This window comes from Narcine bancroftii, chromosome 3 (assembly GCF_036971445.1).
Source record: "Narcine bancroftii isolate sNarBan1 chromosome 3, sNarBan1.hap1, whole genome shotgun sequence".
Lineage (NCBI taxonomy): Eukaryota > Metazoa > Chordata > Chondrichthyes > Torpediniformes > Narcinidae > Narcine > Narcine bancroftii.
The window spans coordinates 150,782,872-150,808,486 of record NC_091471.1 but is presented as its reverse complement, the minus strand read 5'-3'; the positions used below and the strand labels follow the sequence as shown (position 1 = coordinate 150,808,486).

The window sequence follows — 25,615 nt, the reverse complement described above, 5'->3', positions numbered from 1 at the left end:
ATTAAGGGTGTCCATTATAAACAGTGATGCGGAGGAATCTCCTTAGCCAGACAGTGGTGAACCTGTAGAATTTGCTACCTCAGCTTCTGAGGAGGCCAAGTCTTTGGGTGTATTTAAGGCAGAGATTGATAGCTATCTGAATAATCAAGGGTTATGGAGAAAGAAAGGGGAGTGGGGTTGAATGGATTAGCTCAAGATGAAATGGTGGAGTAGACTCAATGGGCCAAGTGGCCTAATTCTTCTCTATTCTTCTTTGGCTTTGCTTCACGGATGAAGATTAATGGAGGGGTAATGACCACGTCAGCTGCAGGCTCATTTGTGGCTGACAAGTCCGATGCGGGACAGGCAGACACAGTTGCAGCGGTTGCAAGGGAAAATTGGTTGGTTGGGTTGGGTGTTGGGTTTTTCCTCCTTTGTCTTTTGTCAGTGAGGTGGGCTCTGGGGTCTTCTTCAAAGGAGGTTGCTTCCCACTGAACTGTGAGGCGCCAAGATGCAAGGTTTGAGGCGATATCAGCCCACTGCCGGTGGTCAATGTGGCAGGCACCAAGAGATTTCTTTAGGCTGTCCTTGTACCTCTTCTTTGGTGCACCTCTGTCTTGGTGGCCAGTGGAGAGCTCGTCATATAACATGATCTTGGGAAGGCGATGGTCCTCCATTCTGGAGACGTGAGCTACCCAGCGCAGTTGGATCTTCAGCAGCATGGATTCGATACTGTCGGCCTCTGCCATCTCGAGTACTTCAATGTTGGTGATGAAGTCGCTCCAATGAATGTTGAGGACGGAGCGGAGACAACGCTGATTGAAGCATTCTAGGAGCCGTAGGTGATGCCGGTAGAGGACCCATGATTCGGAGCCGAACAGGAGTGTGGGTATGACAACGGCTCTGTATACGCTAATCTTTGTGAGGTTTTTCAGTTGGTTGTTTTTCCAGACTCTTTTGTGTAGTCTTCCAAAGGCGCTATTTGCCATGGCGAGTCTGTTGTCTATCTCGTTGTCCTTCTTCTCCTATATCTTATGATCTAATGATCTGTTACAGATCCAGAAATGAAATGTCTATTTGTCGACAGCAATACTTATTCAAATATTATGAAGTGTTCTCACAATAAAAAATTCCCAAGTGTGCATGGTGATGAATGGTGATCTCATGGTTTAAATGTTTTGCAAATACAGATTCTTTAAATTTGGCCAGAAAGTGTAATATTAACTTATTCATCAAAACATTCAGCTTGCAAAATAGGTTAACTTTTTGAACTTTTATCACCTTGATCCCACTTTGTATTGATGCTGAAAGCAGGTTGACTGCATTGTGGTTTGAACAGTTGATAAATTAGTGCTTCCTCACAGAAGTCAGTCAAGGACGCTTAAGAGAAGGGATTATAAAGTGTATGTGCATCCCTCTGTCTCTTTTTTCTTTAACTGTGTGCATGCTGATTGATAGCAACATTAAACCAAGAGCTACATTCAGTCAAGACAGCAAGAGACTGTCAGTTATTCTGTCATTTCATGGACAAAAAGAAATATTTGGAACCAAAGACAGAGGCACAGTGATAGGCATAGTTGAAGATGAGGTACTGGATAAGTGCAGAGAAGGTGGACAGCTGCCTGCTTTCAAAATAACCAAAACATTATTTAAACTTCAGTAGCTGGAAGCTACTAAAATATAATAGAAAGATGAAATCAGGTCAAAATAATAGATTTGATTTGGACGTAGATAACAAAGAGCAGCATGGCACCAAAGAGCTTTCATGTGTTAGAGAATTATTCTCCAAAAAGTGGTTTAACGCCCTTCAATGTAACTCAATCCTGGTAAATCTTCTCAAATCTTTCCAACATCATTTCATCCCTCGAAGATCAGGGGCCCAAAACTCCACACAGTTCTCCAAATGAGGTCTTGTAGCGGCAGCTACAGTGCTCCAGCAATAACACACACAACTAGATGGGTTGAGCTCAGTGAGTAGACTAGTTTATTGCAGGCTGCGTGTTACACTTATACTCCCAGCCCGGACCTGGCTGAGAACTGTGCTGGAGGGCGCTGACATCACCTGGGCATCATGTGGTCCCCAAGCTTGGGTTTCTGAGCCCAGAGCTGGAAGGAAGGGAAACCCCCAACGGTGCCATTTTGACCGGCTGCCCTGCTGCGTGGCTTATAAGCTGGTCTGGTTTGCCTGCCTTGTGGTGAGCCGCCACACAGATCCCCCCCCACCCTCAGAACCAGCGCTAATGTCTTTTTTTGCTGGGTGGCCTCGCTTCTTGGGCTGGGCAATGACCACAGGCTCAATGGGATCGAGGTGCACTGGCTTCACCCTGTCCATGGTAAACAGCTCATGCCTGCCACCCAAGTCCAGCATGAATGTCAAGCCGGAATGCTGTATAACCCTGTACGGCCCCTCGTACGGTCACTGCAGAGGTGCCGCGGTCAGGCCCTGCCAAACGAAAACAAACTCCATGGAAAGCAGCTCGTCAGGAATGTGAGTCGGGCGGGTGCCATGCCTGGGTGGTAGTGGGGGTTCAAAGGAGTCCAAGCATGCCTTGAGGTGAGGAAGTAGTTCATACGATGACCGCTGAGGATTGTGAGGTGCATTGACGAACTTACCAGGTAGTGCCAGTGGCGCACTGTAGACCAGCTCAGCTGATGACACCTGCAGATCTTCCTTGGATGACCAGCGGATGACCAGGAGCACCCAAGGCAGTTCGTCCGTCCAGTTGGGATCAGTGAGGCGGGCAATGAGTGCCGACTTAAGGTGGCGGTACAGACATTTGACCAGTCCATTGGCCTGCGGGTGGTAGGCCTTGGTGCAGTATAGCTGTATCCCCAACCTGTTGGCGAGCTGTGCCCAGAGCACAGATGTGAACTGGGCGCCTCGATCGCTGGTGTGGTGAGCTGGGATGCTGAACTGATGACCCAACCACGCAACAGGGCTCTGGTATCGGGATCGCCTCAGGCCAGCGAGTGGTGTGGTCCACCACTGTAAACAGGTAACTGTTGCCCCAGGGCCCAACGATGTCCACGTGAATGTTGCTGAACCGTTCCTGGACATCCTTGAATTCCTGTATGGGCACCCTGGTGTGCCTGTGCTCCTTGGACGTCTGGCAATGGGTGCATGTTCTGGCCTAGCCTGCGATCTGCTTCCGCAGCCCATGCCATACGAACCGTTCTGCCATCATCCGGATCTTGGACCTGATGGATGGATGTGAAATGTCATGGATGTGATGGAAGACCTGCTTGCGCCACTGCTGGGGAATCACTGGCTGCAGGGTGCACAAGGAGATATCACACAGGATGATGCCTTCGCCACTCGGAGTCAGGAGGTATTAGAACCGCAGGCCGCTGATAGTGGTCTTGAAGGCCCTCGTCTCCTCATCATCTTCCTTGTCCCAGGCGAGCTGGTCAAAGTAGAGGCCTGGAATCAGCACACAGATGGCCGGTCGCGACAGTACATCGGCAACCACATAATCCTTCCCCGCCTTGTGCCGAATATTAGTGGTAAACTCCAACACAAAGGAGAGGTGTCGCTGCTGGTGGGCCAACCAGGGATATTTTGCCATCGCAAGAACCTGGGAGAAAGGTTTGTGGTCTGTGAAAATGGTAAAAGTCCTCCCCTCCAAAAATAGCAGAAATGCCACACTGCCAGCTACATGCCCAGTAACTCACGGTCGAAGGCGCTATACTTGCATTCTGGCGGGCAAAGCAGGCAGCTGCACAATGCCAGTGGTTTCCAATATCCATTCACCTGCTGCTCCAGGATAGCACTGATGGCTGTGGCAGAGGTATCGACCAAGAGTGCCATATGCAGGTCAGTGTGTGGGTGGGCGAGCATGGCAGCCTTTGCCAGGTCGTCCTTGGTGGCCTCGAATGTGGTGCAGGCTTCTGGGTTCCAAGTGAGCGTCTGCTTGGCTGCGATGAGGGCGAACAGCGGCTGCATGATATGCGCAGCTCCCGGGATGAAGCGGTTGTAAAAGTTGACCATACCCGCGCACTCCTGCAGCTCATTGAGGCTGTCTGGGTGTGGGAACTCCCTGATAGAGGTGACCTTTGCTGCGGCAGGCGTGGCTCCTTTGGCCGTGATGGTATGGCCTAGGAACTGCATGGACTCTGTCCTGAACTGACACTTGGCCGGGTTGATGGTAAGGCCGAAGTTGGCCAGCTGGAAGAAAAGGGCACACAGGTGGGCCTTGTGTTGTACCCGGTCCTTTCTGGCAATGAGATGTCGTCCAAATAAATAAAGACAAAACCCAAGTCCCTGCCCACATAGTCCATGAGGCTCTGGAAGGTCTGAGCAGCATTCTTGAGCCCAAACAGCATTCGCAGGAATTCAAACAAACCAAATGGGGTGATGATGGCTGTTTTGGTTATGTCCTCAGGGTGTATCGGGATCTGGTGATATTTGTGCACCAGGTCAACCTTGGAGAAGACCCTCGTGCCTTGCAGGTTGGTCATAAAGTCCTGGATGTGAGGGATGGGGTAAGGGTCAGAAACGGTTGCCTCGTTGAGCTGTCGATAGTCTCCACAAGGACACCAGCTGCCGGAGGCTTTCGGGACCAGGTGGAGGGGTGAGGCCCATGGGCTGTCGGACCGCCGAATGATCCCCAGCTCCAACAGGAGCTATCTGGAGCATGTCAGGTGGGAACTGGCATGCCTTGGCATGAACCGGCAGGCCCTGGGTGGGGATGTGGTGGAACACCCCATGGCACGGTGAGGCAGCGGAGAACTATGGGTTGAGGAGTGTCTGGAACTCATCCAGGATCTGATGGAACTTATCTCTGTGTGTGCTGATCGTGTCCATCTGCAGTTGCTCAGAGTGAGCGTCGTCGAGACGAACAGCCTGAAAGGTACGGGCGTCCTCGAATGTCCACCAGAAGCCAGTGTGTGGGGAGGAAGTCTGCACCCAGGATGGCAGTCGGGAGGGATGAGATGGTGAACCTCCACACAAAATTCCATTGGCCGATCTGGAAGTGGACTGTCTTGTCTCCATACATCCAGATTGTCATTGCATTGGCCGCATGGCGGGGAGGTCAACGAGGTCGGTTCCTGGATTCAATGGCCATGGCCGGGATGTCGCTGATTTAAGCTCCAGTGTCAATGAGGAACTGCAGGCCGCTGACTGAGTCCCACAGGTAGAGAAGGCTATGTCCTTGGCCAGACACCACAGCCATTAACAGCACTCAGCCTGGTCATTTCCCTGCAACGAGCAGGGCTGACAACTCTTCTGGGCCTTGGCTCCCCAGCGCTGGTGGTAAAAGCAGATGCCTGAAGCAGATGCTGCGGCCTTGGTTATGCTCTTTGGGGCCCCTGCAGGGACCGGATGCTCTACCGCAGTGCTAGGGGTGGGCTTGGCATGGTCATGCCCGTGCCCATGCCACATGACCTGCTGAACCACTGAGCCTTCCGAGAATTGTATGAGCCATAGCTCTTGGGCCTTCTGGGCAACCTTCCTCATGTCAGTGAAGCTCTCCTGAACCAGCAGTGGGTGGATGTTCCCGGGCATATGTTCGAGGAAGATGAGCTCGAAAAGTGGGCAGTTGGTGTGCTCACCCATGAGTGTGAGCATCTTGTCCATCAGTTCCATCGAGGAACTGTCCACCAGGGCATGAATGTACAGCACCTGAGTGGCACGCTGGTGTCTGGATAGTCCGAAAGACCCGGTAAGCACATGCTTGATGGTCTCGTACTTGTCCTTGGTGGGTGGGTGCTGAACAAGATGCAGCACACGTCTGGCAGTGGCCTAGTCCAGGGCAGCGACCACATGGTAGAATTTTGTTTGTCGTGTCGGACGAAATCTGGCGGAGATGAAACTGGGCCTCCGCATGGCCAAACCAGGTCACTGGCTCCTGAACCCAGAATTCAGGCAGCTTTACAGCTATAGCGCTGATCCCAGGCTCGTTCATGATGGGTTCAAAGACGTTTGAACCAGTCGGGGTCACCAATTGTAGCAGTGGCTACACTGCTGCTGCAATAACACACGGGTTGAGCTCAGTGAGTAGACTAGTTTATTGCAGGCTGCTGGGCTGCACTTATACTCCCAGCCCAGACCTGGCTGCGAACCGCACTGGAGGGCGCTGACATCACCTAGGCGTCACGTGGTCCCCAAGCGTGGTTTCTGAGCACGAGCTGAAAGGAAGGAAAACCACCAACAGCGCCATTTTGGCTGGCTGCCCCACCGCGTGGCTTACAAGCGGGGCTGGTTCGCCTGCCTTGTGGTGAGCCACCACAGTCTCATCAATTCCCCCAAGAGCCTCATCAACATTATTTACTCTTGTATTCTATTCCTCTTGAAATCAATGCCAATATTAGCATTCTTTTTTTTTTATTGCCGATTCAACCTGATGGTTAACTTTTAGGTTTTGCTGCATCCTCCCCCAGTCCCTTTGCACTTTCAAATTTTGAATTTTCTACCCATCCAAATAATAATCTGCCTGTTTATTTCCTCTTCCAAAATGTACAACCATACATTTCTCAACATTGTATCTCATTTGCCATTTCTTTGTCTACTCTTCCAAACTGTCCAAGTCTCTCTGCAACCTTTCGGTTTCTTCAACACGTCCTACTCCACCACTTATCTTTGTGTCATCTGCAAACTTGGCCACAAATCCATCCAGTTATAATCTAAATCACCAATAAACATTGTAAAAAGAAACAGCCCCAGCACCAATCCCTGTGGAACTGGCAACCAACCAGAACACAATCCTTTTATTTGCCACCTTTGTTTGCTGCTTGTCAGCTAATGTTCCACCCAATCTAATATCTTTCCTGTAATTCCATGGGTTCATATTTTTTAAGCAGCCTCTTATACAGCACCTTATCGAAGCCTTTTGGAAAATCTAAATATGCCACATCCACAGCCTCTCCCACGTCCATCCTACCTGAAATTTCCTCAAAGGATTCCAATGGGTTGGTCAGGCATGATCTTCCCTTTATGAACCCATGCTGGCTTGGATCTCATGCAATGTTACCTCATCTTTGAGGATTGACTCCAATAACTTCCAAACAACCGACATCAGAGTAATATTCCTATAATTTCCTTTTTTCTGCCTCCCTCCTTTCTTAAACAGCGGAACTACATGTGGTGAATGTCTGCCAAACTGCCCGTCTCCCCTCTGGCAAGCCTTGGCTGTACATTATCTCTACTGTTAAGGACACTCCCCTTTTGTAGCAGGGCTCACTGCAGTTCAGCACTCATGAATGCTGAGCCTCTATCGGTATGAATGTAATTGGGAAACCCAAAAATGCTGAAAATTCTGTCAAGTGACTCGATGACAGACACTGACGAGATGTCAGGGGAGGGTATCGCAAAGAGAAACCTGGAATATTAGTCAATTACAGTAAGGAAATATACATTTTTGCTGTTGGAAGGTTGTTCTTTAGCTGTTACTAAAAAGTTCTTTAAGTTGTTGTCGTGCTCAGCCTGTGTTCTCCCACAGATAGTGACATTATCCAGATAGAGAAACGTACCCTGTAACTCATACGTCCTAACAATCTCATCAATTTCCCTCTGAAACACTGACACACCATTAGTGACTCCAAAAGGTACCCTTTTAAGCTTGCCAGAGGGGAGACAGGCAGCTTGGCAGACATTCATCACACTACATTTGAAACTTACCAATTCTCTGGAACCATGCCAGAGTCTATTGATTTCTGGAAAATCATTTCCAATGCCTCCACAATCTCCAAAGCCACCTCCTTCAGAAGCTGTGGGTGCAACTCATCTGGTCTGGGAGACTTACCCATTTTCAGTACATTAAGTCCTCCATCAGCCAGCTCCCCACCATGACTACCAGCCCCCCCACATCTCCATCGGGCACACAAAACTCAAAACGGTCAACCAGTTTACCTATCTCGGCTGCACCATTTCATCAGATGCAAGGATCGACAATGAGATAGACAACAGACTCGCCAAGGCAAATAGCGCCTTTGGAAGACTACACAAAAGAGTCTGGAAAAACAACCAACTGAAAAACCTCACAAAGATAAGCGTATACAGAGCCGTTGTCATACCCACACTCCTGTTCGGCTCCGAATCATGGGTCCTCTACCGGCATCACCTACGGCTCCTAGAACGCTTCCACCAGCGTTGTCTCCGCTCCATCCTCAACATTCATTGGAGCGCTTTCATCCCTAACGTCGAAGTACTCGAGATGACAGAGGTCGACAGCATCGAGTCCACGCTGCTGAAGATCCAGCTGCGCTGGGTGGGTCACGTCTCCAGAATGGAGGACCATCGCCTTCCCAAGATCGTGTTATATGGCGAGCTCTCCACTGGCCACCGTGACAGAGGTGCACCAAAGAAGAGGTACAAGGACTGCCTAAAGAAATCTCTTGGTGCCTGCCACATTGACCACCGCCAGTGGGCTGATATCGCCTCAAACCGTGCATCTTGGCGCCTCACAGTTTGGCGGGCAGCAACCTCCTTTGAAGAAGACCGCAGAGCCCACCTCACTGACAAAAGGCAAAGGAGGAAAAACCCAACACCCAACCCCAACCAACCAATTTTCCCCTGCAGCCGCTGCAACCGTGTCTGCCTGTCCCGCATCGGACTTGTCAGCCACAAACGAGCCTGCAGCTGACGTGGACTTTTACCCCGTCCATAAATCTTCGTCCGCGAAGCCAAGCCAAAGAAGAAGTTTACTAAGCACAGTCTCTCTAGTAGTCCTGACTGTAATTACTTCTATCTCTGAGATCTGATTATCGGGTATATTGCTATCATCTTTCTCATTGAAGACTAACACAAAATACTCATTTAGTTCCTCTGCCATCTCTTTGCTACCCATAATAATTTCTCCAGCATTATTTTCAAATTGGTTGTATATTTACCCACATTTCTCTTTTACTTTTTAATATACTTTAAAAAATACAGTCTTCTTTTGTATGTTATTTTCCAACTTACTTTCATAATTTCTTTTATTTCCTTTCCTAATGACCTTCTTTGTCTATTTCTGTAACTATTTAAAAGTTTTCCACTCCTCTGTTTTCCACTAATTTTTTGCTTCCTTGTATGCCCTCCCTTTTGCTTTTATTTTCGCCGTACTCTCTTTTTTACCCACATTTGTGCCATTTTCCAATTCATACTTTTCTTTTTTTCTTGGATTTTATCTTTCCTGTACTTACTTGATTTCTTGTTGAAATATCATCTAGTTCTGCTCTGCCGTCCCTCCATCTAGCTAACTTTTCCAGTCAACTTGCAGAAGTTCCTCTCTCATAGCTTTGTAATTTTCTTTGTTCCACTGAAATATTGACGCATCTGATATCAGCCTTTTCAAATTTGAAACTGATCTTAATCATGTTATGATCACTACTTCCTAAGGGTTCCATTTCCTTTAATTCCCTAATCACCTCAGATTCATTATACATCATCCAATCCAAAACTGCTGATGCCCTGGTGGGCTTATCAACAAGCTGTTCCAAAAATCCATCCCTTTGGCATTCTACAAACTCTCTCTCCTGCGATCCAATACCTTCCTAACTTTCCCCAATCTCCATTCATGTTAAAATCCCCCATAATCACTGACATTTTCCTTCTGTCACACTTTCTCTATTTTCAGCTGTAACTCATAGTCTACTTTCTGCTGTTGTATGGGGGCCTGTATACCACTGTCAATAGGGTATTTTTTCCCTTGCTATTTCTTAATTCAATCCATACAGATTCTATCCCATCTGACCCTATGACCCTTCTTTCTAGTGAATTAATATCATTGCTGACCATCAGGGCTACACCACCTCCTCGACCTCCCTTTCCTGTACATTGTGTATCCTTGGATATACAGCTCCTAATCACATTCATCATTAAGCCAAGTTTTAGTGATGGTCACATGTCATATTTTTCAATATGTATCTGTCCAACAAGGTCTTTTACTTTATTCCTAATGCACCGTGCATTTGAGCACAGTACTCGGCTGACTTTTTGTTGTACGGTTAATTATCCTTGTTTTGTCTTTGCTGCACATTATTTTTGAGGTTTTTAATTTTCTCTTTATCAACACTAACTCTTCAATTCCCTTCTACCCTAATTTCTGCACTCACATTCCGATTCCCACCGCCTGCTAAACTAGTTTAAGCCCTCCCCAATGTTTTAGAAAGCCTGCCTTCCAGGACATGGGTCCCCCTCCACTTCAGGTGCTGCCCATCCTTTTTGTAGGATTCCAACCTTCCACAGAAAAAGATCCCAATGATCCAGAAATATGAACTTCTGCCCCCTGTACCAACTCTTCAGCCACACATTCATGTGCCATAACTATCTGTTTCTACCCTCTCTGGTGCACGGCACAGGCAGCAATCCTGAGATTATCACCCTTGACTTCTTTCCTAACTCCCTGTATTCATTCTACAAGATGTCATCCTTACTCCTATCGATCATTGATCCGCACATGGGGCACGGCACACAGCTGCTCACTCTCCCTCTTCAGAATCCTAGGATTTCTATCAGAGTCGTCCCTTACCCTGGCACCTGCAAGGTAGCATACCATCTGGGAACCAAATTCTCATTCACAGAATCCTCTATCCATTAATCTAGCCAACAAGTTCCCAGTTACTATAGCTCTCCTCTTCTTCACCCTTCTCCTCTGAGCCCTGGGGTGGGGGGTTGTGGGGGAAAAGCCTCTGTGCCAAAGACATGACCATCTCAACTTGTCCCTGGTAGGTCATCCTCACCAACAGTATCCAAAATAGTATACCTATTGTTGGTGGGAACAGCCACAGGGGTGCTTTATCCTGCCTGACTCTTCCCTCTCCTCACAGCCACCCAGCTACCTGCATCCTGAATTTTAAGGGAGACTGTCTCCCTGAAGCTCATGTCTACAACTACCTCTGCCTCCCTCAAAATCCACAGTTCATCCAGCTCCAGTTCCCTAACTTGGGCTGTAAGGAGCTGCAGCTGAATGCATCTTTTGCATGTGTAGTTATTTGGGACAACTACACTGTTTCAGATTTCCCACATCCCACCACCAGAGTAATCTATTGCCCCAGCTAATTCTATTATTTAAATTTAATTTAAGGATTAAACTACCTCACCTGGCCTTACCTCTCTGGTACCAAGCAAGCTCCTTCTCAGTCTCTACTCGCCAAATCCTCTACTCGCCAAATCCTCTACTCGCCAAATCCTCTACTCGCCAAATCCTCTACTCGCCAAATCCTCTACTCGCCAAATCCTCTACTCGCCAAATCCTCTACTCGCCAAATCCTCTACTCGCCAAATCCTCTTGAGCTAAATCCTCAAGCTCTACCCCTTCTCTATAATCACTCATACACTGGACCATTCTTTTAGCTACCCCTTCTTTAATTGGTCCCTGCCAATTAACTCAATTTTCCAACTACTCAACATTCAGCTTAAACCTTTGGCCTCTGCACCTATTTTAAACTGTCCTCCAAACACTCATTACACACCAAGTATTCACTGCATCTCTGAATGCAAATGTATGAGCAGACTGGAGTAGTCCCTCTGCACAGCCTTTTTAACCTGTTCGCTACACTCATTACTCACCAAACACTTGAATTCCTGGAATGCAGGTGCTAACACATAAGGAACATTTAGAGGCTCTTGGGCTAAATCGGTTAGAATATATAAGAATGACAGGAGATCTGAAAGGATTGGGCAGAGTAGATGTGAATAGTATGTTTCACCTGATGGGTAAATCAGGACAAGAATGCATGGTCTTATAATAAAGATACCCATTAAAAACTGAGATGAGGAAAAATTTCTTTAGCCAAAGGGTCATTGATTTGTGGAATACGATGCCACATGCATTTTTGGAGGCCCAATATTGGGAGAGTTCAAAGGTGAGATGGTCAGGTATCTAATTAATTAAGGTATCAAGGGATATGGGGAAAAGGCAGGAAATTGGAACAAGAAGTGAGAATAGTTTAGTTCAGTGTAGATTTGTGAAGCAGACTCAATGGACCAAATGCCAAACTTCTGGTCCTTTATCTTGTGATCATAGTAATCTTGTGATAAATTTCATGTGCTGAGGCACAAAAAAATAAATGTTGAGATAACTCCTTTATGGTAGCATCAGTGGAAACAAGGAATTTGTCAATGTTCTGGGCATGAGGAAACTGTTTTTTTGCTGAAAAGATACAAGAAAAACTTCAGTCTGATTATAGATTAGTGGTTTTCATACTGACCCCCTCAAACTCACATTCCACCTTAAGCAATCCCTTTTCCATATTAAGTGCTCTGTGATTAGTAAGGGATTACTTATGTGAGTGGGAAAGGAACATTGAGAACCACTGCTCTAGAAATTGTCATTGGCCCATTTCCTTTGGAGTTATGAAACCATGTACATAATGAGTCAATTAGGTATGATTAAAACAGTGGTTTTCAAACCTTTTTCTTTCCATTTATATCCCACCTTAAGCAATCCCTTACTAACCACAGAGCATTTATGGCATAGGGATTGCTTAAGGTGGAATGTGAATTTAGGGGCAGTTTGAAAACTACTGATATAGATGATAGCCTGTGGAGACTATTGAACTATTTAATTACATCAACACTCAAATTTGTATTTCTCCTTTGTATTTCCATTTGTTTTGGTTCCCTAACCTAACAAAACTTAATATCTTGCTCAGTTTTGATATCTTGCTCAGTTTTGATATTTTAAATGGACAGAATCTCAATAGTTTAAGACAACCACCACACTTAGTGTCAGGAAATGTTTGCTGCCAATTTCTTTAAAAGGGTAGAGGAACTCGGACAAATAGGAAAAAAGAGGGAATAAGAGAAGGGAGGATTGGAAAAGAGAAGTGCCAGGAAGAGGCAAGATCTGTCATTGGCTGCATATTGCAAATAATGCATGGTTGCCTACAAATAAAATATAGAAATAATTCATCACTAACACCAAATATACATTTTTATAAAAAATAGCCTTAGAGCAGTGGTTGTCAACCTTTTTCTTTCCACTCACATACCACGTTAAGTAATCCCTATGCCATCGGTGCTCTGTGATTAATAAGGGATTGCTTAAGGTGGTATGTGAGTGGGAAGTTTGAGAATCTCTGCTCTAGACCCAATTATTACTGAAATATTTTGCTTGAGAAAAATTGTCATTGGCCCATTTCCTTTGGAGTTATAAAACTGAGCACAAAACAAATCAATTAGATATGATAAAAACAAGGGTTTTCAAACATTTTTCTTTCCAACCACATATCACCTTAAGCAATCCCTTACTAAGCACAGAGAACCTATAGCATAGGGAATACTTAAAGTGGTATGTGAGTGGAAAGAAAAATGTTGAGAACCACTGCCTTAGAGCAATAAATACAGCCTCATGTTCTCCGTTCCTATTATTTCTGAGAAACAATACACAGAGATTTAATGTGGAAGCTGAATGTTATCAATCACATTTGTGCCTAACCATTTTATCTCTCATTTTCCCCATGATTATTATCTTTTAATAGTGACCTTTTAACAATGTGGTTGTTACCAACAAGGCTGGCATTTAATTATCCTTTCTGATTGTTCAAAAACACTGTTTTTGTTTGTCTTCTTGAGTCCCCATGTTCATTTATTCTTTGTTGCTTCCACTAGCGATGTTAGAGAAATGGGTGTGAAACCATTTCAAAAATCAATTTGAAGTAAAAGCACTTGGTTTCATATTGAATTCCTGGCTTGTCTGAGACATCTGAACTTCAATAATTTTCACCCACGCCTGCTTACTCACAGAGCTGAAAACTACTTTCTTTCTTCTCCCCATCATTGAACATCAACTCGCCAGTACAGAATTAAAACTATCGCCATAGACAGCAAACTTCACTCCCCGACTAACTCAACCAGGAGAATCAAGCAGGAGAACAAGAAAGACCCACCACTGTGCACTTCCATGTCCCTTGATGATTTTCTTGCATCTGAATCCAAGGATGACATGCAGGTTACCTTCAGGAGAGTGAAAGTGAGGAAAGCATACAGTCTGGACAGAGGACCTGGCTGAGTATGAAAACTCTGTGCTGTCCAACTTACCAACATATTCATGAATAACCTCAACATCTCACTCCAGCAGGGTGTGGTACCCACCTGTTTCAAACAGTCATCCATCATACAGTGCCCAAGAGGAGTGCAGTAACCTGCCTAAATGACTATCAACCAGTGGAACCCTTATCATCAGTGATGGTGTTTTGAAAGGCTGGTGTTGAAGCATATCAGCTCCTGTCTGAGCGGTGACATGGATCCATTCCAATTTGCCTATCGTAGCAAAAGTTCTATAGTGGATGCCATTTCAATGGCTCTATAAAAAGCCCTGGAACACCTGGACAGCAATGCTACATATATCATAATGCTCTTTATTGACTACAGTTCAGCATTTAACACCATCATCCATTGAAAACTGATCAGCAATCTCAAACAACTGGACTCAACATCCCACTGTATAATTGGATCATTGATTTCCTCATCTCCGGAACACAATCAGTGAGGATTGGTAAAAACAACTCCACCATAGCCTCCATCAGCACTGGTGCATCACAGAGCTGGGTTCCCCCTGCTCTACTTGCTTTACACCCATGATTATGTGGCTCAGTACCACAGCATCACGATCTAAAAATTCACTGATAATAGCACAATATTGAGTTGTATTAAAAAAAGTGGTGAAAAGTCAGCATACAGGAGGGAGATTGAAAAATTGGCCAAATGGTGCACCAACAACAACTTTGCACTCTATGCCAGCAAAACCAAGGAACAGTGATAAGTGATAAGTGATCGTTGGGGGGAATCGGAGGAGAAGAGGGAGAGCAAATTTAAGTTCTTGGGAATCATTATCTCAGAGGATCTTTCCTGGACCCACCACACTAATGGCATTGTAAAGAAAGCATATTAGCACCCATGGGAGTTTTCAAAGGTTTGGTATGACATCAGAAACTCTGACAATAAATCTGAAAGATCCTTTAAACAGTTCTCCCTACTTTCTTTCTCATAAAAAAAAAAGAAATTAACTTAATTGGATAGCAGGAATTTGTAAATAATCCAAGGAACTGATTAATGGTTTTGATACAAATCTTTCCAATGTTAAAACAGAATCAGTATTAATATTTCCATGTGTGTGATTCATTGAAGTTTTACATACAAGCAGTTAAGTAAATTCAATCCAAAAACTATGGTGACCATTGGGACACCTTAATAAAACCTGAGGCCTAAATAATATTTAAACCCCACATAAAATTCTGTGGTTTATCTTCAGGTTTGCCCTCATTGTGGGTCGAAGCACTGGAGAGGAAAGCTGAGATTATCTGTGAGTGAAAACTATATGAAACAAACAGTTCAGTATATTCACAATTTACTATTCACTACAGAAGAGCCATTGATGTCAAAATAGCCAAAATATAAAAATAATTAGAGAAAAAAAAATCACACTAAGTTCATTCATCCTGGTGAAGATTAACACACAGAATGCCACCACATCTTTTTTCCCCCTCGGAGATGTCTAGTGTTCTGCATGCTTTAACCATTTTCAGTTTTTTTTACTGTATGCTGATGCTAGTTTGTCAAAAAACTGCATCGATCCATCACTGTATTGGTGCAAGATGAAAGAGTGTATGCTACTCACACTGCCAGCAATCCATGCTGGAATATAACAGTAAAGATATCCAAAAAGAAAATTCCCACAGTAAATTTACCACTGTGACATCCAATGGCGTGTTCAATACAAATAAAAGATAGAATAAAATATCCTGAGTAAGAATTGATAATTTACACCAAATGATAACATTTATGAGATCTGAAAATACCAATAATACCACTAAGCAGCAGGGAACTGCTTGTTCATCTAGCTGCATTATGAAATTCTAATATGTCTCAACCACCCTACCTATTACATTATTTTGAATAATTGACACAGAATATTTATTTAATATTTATTTTTTTATTATTTTACTTGACTTTTTCTTGGTTTTACTTGACTATAACTGTATGTTGTACAAATTGTAAAACATACTTTCTTTAAAATGAAGGCCAACTTTTTTTTTCAATTTGCAGTTTAGATCAGTCTTAACACTTTTTTTTCTAGCCACATCTTAAAGGTATGTGTCTAACCCAGTTGCACAAATGGTTAGTTAACATTCAGTACCAGGCTTATGGCTGAAAAAAATATTAAGGATGTGGTAGGTTTAATGATGTTTAGAGAGAGATTTATGGCTCAATGCACAGGAACCCTCATGCATCTGTCATTTTCAAGCCTGGCTTTCATTGGTGTCAATTTGTGGATCTATGCTGGTCAAGTACTTTAATTTGGATAGAGAAATAAATTATTTGTCTCCAAAGATTCTCGAAAGTTAGGAAAATTTGTTTTTGGGGTGTTGAGCGCACCATGGATTAGTGAGCTGAAATCATTTTTAATATTACATGTTGGAGTTTGGGTGTAGATAAAAAGTCTTTAGAATGCATTCACCATGTTCTTGCTCCTCAAAACAACAAAGTCCAAGATCCATCAAAGGACCTCAATTTTAGTATTAAAAGTGGCCTCACAAAAGATGAAGATGCTAAAATCTTGAGCAGACATAGTCAGGTGTTCAGACTGCCTATGTCAACACTTCTGCTAGCTAGGGTGCCTACATGAACAGTATGACAAATGATCCAAGGCCACCTTTAGGCTACATCTACTTTGGGAGGATACAATTAAAATGAACCTCAGTGTTTCAGTACAATGAACATTGAATTATTTGAATGTGAATTAAATTGAGGCAGATGCATCAGCTGCTGAGCTCATATCTTAAATGAACATTTAAGTGGGCATTGGAAAAGAGGCAATAAAACACAGGGTGTCATTTCTGATTATAATTAAGTATACTGTTTGAAAATGCAAAATTATTAAAGCAGTCACAGGGCTTCCCAGTAGTAAATTTATGCTCTAGATCCTCTTAGTTTAGACTGAACACCATCTGTGCTTAGATATACTCTTATTATCCCAAGCTGAGCTTTCGCTAGTTGCCAACTACATTATTGGTTTCATTTACTGATTCTAAAACTTTTATCTTTCACCCTGAGTCACTATCCAGCTATAAATATTGGGTTAATTTGGTAAAATTATTGGAAAATAAAGCAGCATTAAAATAAGCACCCATATTGTTAATTTTAGGAAAATAGTTAATGGCATTTCTCATTATCTCTGAATCATCGAATTGATATGGAGAATGAAGCTCCTTGACCCATTGGATCAATACAAGTTTCAAACAAACCAATGCAGTCAATCCACATTCATCACAGCCATACAAATCAATCAATCTCAAGAACCTATACAATTCCTCGTTGAATGCCCAATATGATTCCTTTTACACCACTCGCACAAGCCATGAATTCCAGATAACAACCTCTTCCTGAACAGAATTTTTTTTTATTATTCACCACTCCTTATCTAAATTTCCCCATATTGCAAACCTCTATCTTCTTGTCATTGAACCATCCACTCATTAAAAAAAAGCCAAGTTTTGGATTTAAAGAACAAACTGAGTTGTTAGGAGTTATTTTGTAGATGGGTTAATGCTATAATTAGTTTATGGAATGCAACAGATTCAGAAGCTTATTTTTCCACCACTTGACAAGTTGGCCCTTGAGGTTTTCTTGTTAATGAAATAATACATTTTGATAAATCTGCTTGTCTCAATTGACAAAGTAGTTTTTTTCCAAGGCATTTGAGCAGTCTAGAACTTGGAGTAAAATTTAGCAACTTGTGAGGAGATTGCTGCAGGTCTTGCTGCAGAGAAGGGGTGTATGGAAATCTTCCATTGATTACAGCCCTTGGTAGAAACATCTCTTGGTTTGCTGGCTGCTTGACTTCACTCCACAATCCTTTTAAGCAGTTTCAAAGTTAGAAGCACCCAATTGTAATTATTCTTCTCAGTTCACTTGTTTTCTGTCATTTATTAGTTTAGTTACTAATGCAGGGAGGTAATATGAAATGACACAAATCCATAAATGTTCACAGATTTCATATGGTGTGTACATATTGTGTGATCGTCTTGAAATGATGGCTACTATGTGTGTAACAAAAAAAAAAAATCTGCTGGAGGAATTCAGAGGGTGGAAAAGAATTGTCAACATTTTCCATTGGAACCCTTCATTAGGACTTAGAGAAGATAGGAGATAACAAGTGTAATGAGGACAGGGAGATGGGAAAGGCATTAGACAGGGGCCAGGAGGGGAGCGGTGAACCAGGGAAGGCTGAAAGATGACACATAGGGAGGATGAAAGAATATGTTGAGAAATGGAGGCAGCAGATTAGCAGGTGCCAGTCAAATGGCAAGAGAAAATTTTTAAAAAGTGTCAGGTGAAGGAATACAAGTCATGTATTGTGAGGCAAGAGACGGGGGGTGGGGGGGGGTAGAGAGAGAATGGGGGAAGATTACTGAGCTTGAATATGGCTGAAATAACTTCAAAATTGTTTTGTACAAAAATGTGTCAAGGTAAATTTAAATAAGTATTTTTCATCAGAACCAGGACTGAAATGGGGAAATTAAAATGGGGAAATCTTCCCCCACACCACCCCCTCTCCACCCTCCACCTCACATTGTTAAAATTCAGATTGAATTGCCCAATAGAAGAGACAGATTTGGTCTTGAAATAAGAACTATATAAGTAAATTCATGAGAAAAAAAAATTAAACATAATGACGGAGAGTTGTGAAAGGAACAAAATTCTCATTGATGTGGCTTTGTCACAAACTTAGCTTTGAGCATTTTCTCAATGATAGACAAATTTTAGCCCATTCTGGCTTACTGTTACCTCATGATAAACCAATGAGGGACTGGCTGCATTTGTTTTTAAAGGAAACTAGTTTGTGTTCAGAGGGATGAATAGCCACTTTTGAAATCTACATTTCTATGTGTTTGGAGTCATACAGTATAAAATGTGCAGGCTTGCTGATGCACCATTAATTACTCAAAAGACTGAAGTTGAGCAAAACTGATAGGTTTTTATTTGTAATAGAATGAAGGCACGTCCATACTGGTAGACTGTTCCGAACTGAGGAGGGGGCTGAGGGACCATCACCTTTATTCAGGAGCCTATGGGAGGAGCCCCAGGTACTGTCGGCCAATGAGTGTGCCCAGGCAGATAAATATATACATACAGTGGTTTACCACACCTGCCGTCATACCTCTTTATACTAATCCCTTTATCCAACACTCAGCCATCTACACCACATCATTTAGGTACTCACCTGAATGCTTCTCAAATGTTATAAAAATCTCATCTCCAGCACCTCCTCAGGCAGTGCTTGCCAGATTCTTCCTCAAATCCCACTAAAATTACAACCTCCTTTTCCTTAAACCTTTTCATATTATAGACAACTCTACTCATTGGAAAGTTTTCTCACTTTCTACCCCAACAATGCTTCTCATGATTTTGTACACATCAGTCAGGTTTACCCAACCCCATTCTCCTCCAGTGCAAGGAATCCAAACCTAACCTACCCAGTCTCTCCTCGTTGCTAAAATGTTCAGTTTCAGGCAACACCCCCAATGAATCTCCTTTGCACACTCCCTAGTGCTATAACATCCTTCAATAGTACAACCATCAGAGCTGCACATACATAGTCCTCCAACTGTCGGCTAACTATTGTTTTATAACATTGTAATAATAAAAATCCAGCTCTTATATTCTATGCCACAGAAAATGTGCCTTATTTATTCTGGGATCCTTGGTTATGTATCCCAAGGTCTTTCCATTTCACAGAGTCCCTCACTCTTGTATATATTCCAGTCATATGAATCTTTCTAAACTTCATCCCCTTACATTTGTCAGGGTTAAATTTGATCTGCCATTTCTCACTCTTTGCTACCAAAATCATTCTGTGGCCAAAGTCTGCCTTCTCACTATCCAAAATATTCTCAGTCTTTGCATTAACTATTTCTAGAATTACTATCACATCCAGATTGTTAATTTCTACAAAACCAAGGTCCTCATCCCTTCAGTACAGCAATAGTCATAAACTTTCAAAAATAGAAACAACTCTCCTCCATCATCTTCCTTTGCATTTTTTCATCTTGCAAATATGTGATCCAATTTGCCATGATCGTACCTATCAGATCAAGTGGGACTATGTCAAAGACCATATTGAATTCAATCCACAATCCCATCAGCAGAATTCATCACTACCTTGACAAATACAGTCCAGCTAGTCATTAGGATCTCGCCCTAATAAGGCCAAGTTGATTATCCTTGATCAATTCTCATGAATAATATGTATAATTTTAATGTGCAATATCTGTGTTGTAATTAATGTTCTTGTTACCTGTATGCGATGCATAATTAATTATCAGGCAGTGTCTGTACCAAGGGTGTAGTTAATATTTCAGCCATCCATCAGAACTAAGAAAAGAGAAAACATGTTTGATTTCTAATGCTTCTGAATTTTTATTAATTGTGTTTTCTCTCTGCAGGGACAGTCCCAGACTTGCTGGCCACTTCCAAATATTTCTTTTCTCATATTTTCAGCATCTGAATACTTTTGGTTGTCAGTCCAAGCAAGTATGGCATATTAGTAAGAACATGGCTGAAACTATAAGTGATAAGAGAGCATTTAAGATATTTACATAAATATACCTACTCAGGTAATATGGAGAAGCAATTCTTTGCATGATTTTTCCTCCACAATTAAATGTGGAAGGCAATTAACTTGAAATAAAGAGTAAAAATCAAATGGTTATTGCTTCCTTTATGAAACACATTTGGTTAAAGGCCATGTGTGATCATAAAAATCAACATAAAGCCATATTTGACTTATTAATATTTTAAATCACAAGTTACTTTTTTAAATAGCTTATTTATAAACATTTAAACCACAATAATAGTTACATTACATTCAATTCTAAATTATTTCAAAATAAATTATAATCCACCCTTCCATTTCCCCCACCCCTAAGAGAAAAATAAAGGAAAAAAACAGAGAATGCCAAGAAAATAAAATATTTAGAGAACAAAGTCTATTGGAGGTTACCAAGAAGTGAGGTCCTCAGAGAGTCAATCACACAGGCAAATAAAAATTTTGTAAATATTGGCTCCATCATTTCCAGAAAAAAATAATATTTCTCTTGTAGATTATAAGTAATCTTCTCTAATGATATACAACTATGAAGTTCTGCGACCCATCTTTCCATGCCTAAATCTATTTCTGACTTCCATGATATTTCTATACATTTCCTTGTAACTGCTAAAGCAATTAACACAACTTCAGTTGGATAAATATTTAATTTTAATTTTTGCCTTATAGCCTTAATATTATTCAACAAAAAAATAGCATTGGGTCCTGTGGGAATTTGGCCCCATAATTCATTCCAAAAAAAAAATACCTATCTCTAACCAAAATTGTCTAACTTTATGATATTGCCAAGTTGTATGAAAAAAAAGGTCCAATCTCAGATCAAATCTAAAAGATAAATGTGATACAAGATTTTAATCCATTTAGTTTTTGTGCAGTCAAATATAATTGATTTAAGAAAATTATATTGAAATAAACTATATCTTAAATTTATAAGTTTAGTCATGTTATTTTTACATTACTCCATCCAATCCTTTTCACTTATTTATGTATTTAAATCTATTTATCTTCTTAATCATGATTTATGCACCCCAATTTTGGGGGCCTTAGTTTGAAGTAAGTTATACATTATTGAAATAAATTTATTTACAGTAGTGTTATAAATCAGTAATTCTAATTTACTTTGATTAGGTAGCATCAAGTAGGACTTATTTTGCCAGATAAAAAAAGCTTTAATTTGATAATAATGAAATAAAGTATTACTAGGTACATTATTTTTTTCCCTTATTCAATCAAATGTTATAAATCTTCCATCCTCAAAACAATCTTCAATCCTATTAATACCCTTCTAAATCCTCAAAAATTTGTTATCCATTGAAAAAGGAATGAGCCTATTTTGATATTGAAGCATCTTCCTAGATATTAATCCTTTCATACCAATTTCATTATCAATATTATTCCACAACTCAATCAAATGTTTCAAAATAGATAATTTCCTACTTCCAATATCAGTTTAGAATTCAATTTATAAATAAAATCCTGGGGATTTGCATTAAATTCAATAGAAGACCAAGCTGGAATATTATCTAAATTAAACAATACATTTATAAATCTCAATTGAGCTGCTTTATAATAATTCTTAAAATGAGGAAGATGTAACCCCCCCCCATTCATACTTCATAGTCAATTTTTCAAACAAAAACCTTGGCATTTTATCTTTCCATAAAAAATTCCTAATCACTGTATTGAAATCCTTAAATTTTGAAGGAATTGAAATTGGAATTCATTTTAAAAATATTGAATTCAAGGAAAAAAAATCATTTTAACATAATTTACTCTACTAATTAAAGTAATAGGTAAATTATTCCATTTTTTAAAAAATCTGCAACAATTCGATTAAGCAAAGGTAAATAATTATTTTTTTTAATCATTATCAATTCTAATAAATATATGATACTTGTATCTAACCACCTAAATTTTGTGACTATTTTACAATTTGTATAATCACCCATAGCTAAGAGCATAATCTCACTCCCCCAATTAACTTGATAACCATAGACTTCCCCATATTCTTTCAGTCTAATTTGTCATTGTGATAAAGCATTTTTAGGATCTGTTAAATAAACCAAAACATCATCAGCAAATAAATTAATTTTATATTCTTTCTGATTCACTTTAATTCTCTTAATTTTAGAATCTTGTCTAATAAATAAAGCTAAAGGTTAAAATATATAAAGCCAGGGACAAAGGACGACCTTGTCGACTAGATGTAGTTAATGGAAAAGAAGCAGATATTGACATCTGCCAAAGGATTTTTATATTTATATAAAGATTTAACCCAAGATTTAAATATAGAACCAATACCAAACTTCTCCAATACTTTAAACAAAAAGTTACATTCTAATTTATCAAAAGCTTTATCAACATCCAAAGTGCCTGCTGCTACACTATTCTGAATTAAATTAATTAAAGTCATTAATCTTGCAATATTGTCTGCAGAATACTATTTTCTCATAAATCCTGTTTGATCCATATGAATAAAATCAGGCAAACATTTAGATAATCTATTTGCTAACAATTTTGCATCAATTTTATAATCTACATTCAATAGAGATATTAGATGATAAGATGTAGAATTTAGCAAGTCTTTATCTTTCTATAACAGTCTATAATTGTAATTATCACTGTTAAAAAGGAATCTGGTAAAGATTAGGGTTCAGTCACCTGCTTTAGCACCTCCATAAATGGAGATACTAAAAGATCCTTAAATTTCTGCTAAAATTCAGGTAGGAAACTATCTTCCCCTGGAGATTTACCATTTGGTAATGAATTAAGCTCTTTGTTATTTTGTTCTGATCTTGATAAGTCAATCTATACAAATTTATCTGAGATAATAAATTATCAATCTTACATTCATCCCTAGTAAATTCTGATCTACAAAAACAGTATTTAAAAAAAAACACTTTAAATACATCATTAATTTCTTTAGGATAAAAATAAACATCTTTGAACTCTTTCTAACAGCATTAATTATTCTCAAAGATTGTTCAGTTTTTAAGTGCCAAGTTAAAACTTTATGAGCTCTTTCTTTGTTTAGTTATATCAATCAAATTTTCAGTCCTATATGTCTGAATCATGTTAAAATGGAACATTTTATTTATTAATTCCTTTCTTTTCTCATCTGAAGGATATTTTTGTAATTCTTTTTCAAATTCTGTAATTCTTTTTCCAATTGATTGGTCTCTTTCATATAATCTTTCTTAATTTTCAATGTAAAACTTATAATATGTCCTCTTAAATATGCTTTTAGTGCATCCCAAACAGCAAATTTATTGAGAACAGAATTTGAATTTAATTCTAAAAACTCCAAAATATGCTTTTTTATAAAATCACAAAAATCTCTCCTTTTTAACAATATTGAATTTAATCGTTATCTATAAACCAAAAGTAAATGTAATTTAAAGTGGTAAACGATTGGGATAAATTTCTAGCCTTGTAATCCACATTCATAATATTTCCTTACAATTATACTGAGATGAAAAATAAATCTATCCTAGAATAAGAATCAAATCTATCCTAGAATAAGAATCAAATCTATCCTAGAATAAGAATCAAATCTATCCTAGAATAAGAATCTAATCCATGAGAATAAAAAAGAATAGTCACTTTCTTTAGGGTTTAATCTCCTCCAAGTATCCTATTAAATTCAAATCTGACATCACATTCAAAATTGCCTTTGATGCTTTAAATTGAGTAACTGATTTGTTTGTTTTATCAAAAACTTGATCCAAACAACAATTAAAATCCCCTCCAACCAATATTTTTTAGTGTGTCTCAGCTAAATACATAAATATATCTGTTGGGTATAAGCCCACATCATGATGTCACCCTTCCATATATAACACTGTATGTCAGTAGCCATGTTAGTATAATAGAAGTATAGGATGAGAAAGCATCATGTCTCTGAGTCTTAATTGTGTGAGTGCATCCACAACAGTGGCAATGAGTAATGAAACGGACCCTACACATACTTCATGCACCATGAAAAGAAAAACAACAGAAGAAAGGTAGAAGATGACTACTTTTACAAGATCAAACCAGCAACCACAAAGAAGGCATATCACACAGGGGTAAAGATGAACAATTACTTTATTAACAAAAAAATCACCTTCAAACTTTAATTCAAAATCCATCCTTTGATAACAATTTCCACTGGTTACTATGCAAATTTCTATAACAGTGTAAAACTAATAAATTCCCCAGCCTAAATATAAAATATGTAATCAAAGTCTAAGGTACACTTCCAACCAGCCCACAGACAAACTTAGACACAAAACACACAAGACTCACAAAACTTCGATCTCAACTGAAGCAAAGATCATAAATAAAATTCAGTTTGTTTGGTAAACTGAAGCCAAAAGTTCTTTGAGAGAGAGAGCACACAATTCGAAGTTGTCTTGTGTTGCTTGCAGAGAGAGAAACAACTGGCTTGGTCTGGATCCTTCTGGCTGCCTTCGGAATGTTCATCCTTTTTGATATCCCAACATTCTAAACTGTCCACTAGACCATGACTCATGCTCTGGGCCTTCCTCAACTCCACAGCACCCCCAGTGGTGGTTTATCATCCAAGTCCAGAAATTTCTTTCATTTTCTGCACATACTCAGTCCGTCTCCCACTCTCGCAGCAGTCCACCTTCACTTTGGCTCTCTAAGGCAAACTGTCACTTTTTAACATAAAACCACACAAAACATAGGCCAATACACGACACAGAACTCTGTAACAATACCTATCAACCTAAAGCAAAGTTCTGCTAAAAGATCAAAGTGAAAGTATGTCAAGATGGCAGAGGGGAAGTTTGGGGAATTCAATCAAATAGAAGAAATTTGGGATAACTACATCGAATGGTTTAACTACTACTGCATAGTCCACAATATTATGGAAGGTCCAGTAAACCACAAACATGCCATCTTCCTCAATATCTTCTTTGGCTTGGCTTCGCGGACAAAGATTTATGGAGGGGGTAAAAGTCCACGTCAGCTGCAGGCTCGTTTGTGGCTGACAAGTCCGATGCGGGACAGGCAGACACGGTTGCAGCGGCTGCAGGGGAAAATTGGTTGGTTGGGGTTGGGTGTTGGGTTTTTCCTCCTTTGCCTTTTATATATATATT

At 40.7% G+C, this 25,615-nt stretch overlaps 1 long non-coding RNA gene across 1 annotated transcript in view; it reads left to right on the top strand.

Annotated features, from left to right (window-relative positions):
• LOC138756260 (uncharacterized) overlaps window positions 1–20,526 on the top strand; it is a 43,885-nt gene extending 23,359 nt beyond the window's left edge. Inside the window, exons 2-4 of the long non-coding RNA XR_011352922.1 lie at window positions 15,156–15,206; window positions 18,896–18,990; window positions 20,350–20,526. This is a non-coding gene — a long non-coding RNA (uncharacterized lncRNA). The remainder of the gene's footprint in view (window positions 1–15,155; window positions 15,207–18,895; window positions 18,991–20,349) is intronic.
• Window positions 20,527–25,615: the final 5,089 nt, after the last annotated feature.